Here is a 3,223-nt window from a genome sequence, read left to right as displayed (position 1 = left end):
TGCAACCATTACACACAGATTTTCGTCTTTAATTACATTGTTTTTGTTTCCCTTAGTGCTGGAGAACTCTCCTACGACGCTGCTCAATACCTTTCACAGATGGCGTCTACATCTTCGCTAGGCTTCCAAGCCCTTCCTTCTCAGCCGACAGGGCCAAGAGCCCCCATTTCCTGCAACTGCCCAACTGGTATCGCCAAGTTTATGCCTGAGACTTTTATGTTATTTTCATTATTTATTTGAGCTCATTCTCCCATTTCCATTTGAACTAAATTACTATAATTGTGCAGGGTTTCTTCCATGTAGTTGCTGTCCATTTCAGTGTTGAATTTGAAGATCCTTCATAAAGGTTTTTGGACAATTGCAGAACATAAACCCTGGTAAGTGATAACCAAGGGTTTCGATTTATTTTCTTTCTTCTAGTTGTTTTTTTTAATATACCTATTTAACTGTTGTTCTGAGTGGTTTGGCAGGGTATAAAGGCAATGGTTGCAGGAGCCGCTTTTCACCTCAGGAACCACACTACACAAGGTCTTCTATATCCTACACCAATTCAGGTGTTGGCCATCATTTTGTTCCTTAGTTTATATAGTGACTTTTTGTAAGGTTTTAGCATGATACTGGTTGGGCTTTGAACCAAGTCATAACAATGTGTTACCGGTATGGATTGTGCCCTCTTTAAATTATTTCTTCACTAAGTTTTCTGGTGGGACAGAAAATAAATGACTTCTATGCTTCGAGTTTATTTATCTTTGGATGTATGTGTATATGCTACTCTTCATGTTATAGGGGTTTCAATCGTTACATAATTTCTCCTCATAGAACACTGTATGGTGGGTAAATGAAATTGCTCACAAGGATTTCTGAATTGTATTGTAACATGTATTTATTAAAATATAATTATAGGAACTTCAATCTATACTGTAGCATTCACTCTTTCGAAATTTGTTCACAGAACATCTGTATGGTTTTATAAATTACTATCTCAAGGGCCGTCACTAATAATTCCTTAATGTTCACTAAACAATCTTTTACTGCAGTCATGATTTCTTAATTTAAATTATAGTTCTCGAACAGTTTACCCCAGTAACTCATTAATTTATTTCTGTTGTATTCTGTTAACAATATTGCTCTACATTAATTTGTATTTTGTTGGGAATGGGGAGACCGAGCTGGTTCCTGGTAACGGGTGACCTGGCTTAAACTCAATCAGCTTTGTTACAATAGATACTCTTAATAAGGGCCATTCATTTGTTATTTATTATATGCGTAATTAGACTTACTTTGCCACACCTATAGTTTTCAAAACTCATTCCTCACGGGGTAGGCCCTAAAAAAATGCAGGTGAAAATGCAGGTGAGGTGAGGTGGGTAAAATTTACAGGGTATCCACCTAAAAGGGTCGTTACTTAATTTCGCATGGCATCTTCATGTTGAACTGCGACCCTGTTCCGGTTTTTTCTTTGTTCTTGCCTCTGCTACCCGGTAAGGTAATAGGCTCTGCAATAACCTCTTGTGCCACTGCATCTACCTCTAACCAATGCTGCTTACAATTTTTCTAGAGGGACAACACCCTTGCTTTCTCCGCAGCAATAGGTCTTGTGATTTGTGTGATTGAGTAGTTTAGGGTAGGCACGTTTATTTTGTCAACGTTGAAGTAATTTACTGCCTCCTTGTCTGAAATCAATCCCTTAGAAATGGTGTAATCCCTTAGAAATGGTGTCATGTAGGTTTCCCCTTATTTATTACCCCTTTATCAATCTACTATGAACATTTTGGTGGCTTTAGCCCATATAAGTGTGTTTTCTATTTCTGAACACTTTTGTTGCCCTAGCCCATATAAATATAAATGTGTTTTCTATTTCAGCTTGAGAGATTACAGCCCAACTAATCGAATTGAAATGACAGTGACAACTAAGGATGCCCATGTAAGCTGAATTGAATTGAGATCATAACAAACATTGACAACATTCTCTAACACCCATAACACCCTGTAGATCAAAATGCTTTGGAAAGGTAAGAGAGTAGATGTTAATTGCAAAACATGTGCCAACAAATATTTTTGCTATGTTGTGACTTTGAAGTATGAGGTGTAGATGTGTCCCAGGAAAGAGGCCCCTATTACTAGCTAGCTTGCCTTTAGGTTGTTGATATTGCTAGAAAAGAGAAAATACTTAGTTGTTTAAGACTTTCTATTAGCTTGCTTTTACTTTCATTGCTCTAGATAATCTCATATATATATATATATATATATATATATATATATATCAGAGTTTATTACTTTCATATATATATCAGAGTTTATTACTATATATATTAGAGTTTATTACTTTTGATTTCATGTGAAATGATTGAGAAATTTATAAAGGGCAAATTTATATTGAGTATCACATTTATTTATTTTGATTTGGATTTGAAAGAATATTTAATTAATTATATTTTGTATTTTAGTGCTCATCAGCTCCACGCCTGATAACAAGGCATAGAAAGACGCAGAAATAAATCTGTCATTGCCTGGAGATGGCTTCGATGCCATTGCTCGAGAAAAGGCTACCATTGAAGCCAAATGTCTAAGCATTGTTTCCTGCACTGATATACTATCCATGTCAACTAGAGATCTTATATCACTTGTATGGTAATGCAAATTGTACAAGCTTTCTGTAATTTTTCAACTTTATTTTGATGATGGGATAATCGAATCAATCTTTGAGGAACAACTGTCTTGAATCAGTTATATGGTGAATTCAAATGCTTCTATTTTGAAAATTTATTATCAGATAAATTAATTCATTTGAGTGGACTTAGGGATAGGCGGGCCCACTATCCCATTAAGAAGGGGTGGAAAGATGGGCGGATCTCCAAAGCATGGAGAGTAGCAAGGAACCTGCCACTGCCCTCCATGAATGTGTAGAGTCTCAAATCTCTCTTTGGCTCTAAAGGCCTAACTTAAGCAGAAATGATCATTGTCTTTGGTACGGTCACTTATGTTAACGTCTGTTGAGGGAGATAATATTCTAGGGTAACGGGTTTGGGTGGATTGTTTCTTTTTGTTTAATTTCTATAGATATATTTTGGAGTTATGTGAAATTTTTGTTGGAATCTAGTTGTAATTAGAGTTTTCAAATTTTTTTTTGCTAGATTTTGTAATCAGAATTTTCAAAATTTTTCGGTTAGATTTTCCAAAACTTTATAAGAATTTCCATTGTTTTCTGGACTAAATTGTTGTT

General features: G+C 35.4%; 1 long non-coding RNA gene across 1 annotated transcript; it reads left to right on the top strand.

The window, feature by feature from the left end:
• The first annotated feature begins 268 nt into the window (after positions 1–268).
• Positions 269–3,022, top strand: LOC149147926 (uncharacterized). The gene is made up of 3 exons (XR_016263054.1): positions 269–377; positions 471–554; positions 2,458–3,022. It is a non-coding gene; the product is annotated as an uncharacterized LOC149147926 (long non-coding RNA).
• The last annotated feature ends 201 nt before the right edge of the window (positions 3,023–3,223 follow it).

Source organism: Pinus tabuliformis, chromosome 9, assembly GCF_031772625.1.
Source record: "Pinus tabuliformis cultivar Carrire ecotype Pingquan chromosome 9, CPIR1, whole genome shotgun sequence".
NCBI classification, from domain to species: Eukaryota; Viridiplantae; Streptophyta; class Pinopsida; order Pinales; family Pinaceae; genus Pinus; species Pinus tabuliformis.
This window is presented reverse-complemented; position numbering and strand designations above follow the sequence as displayed.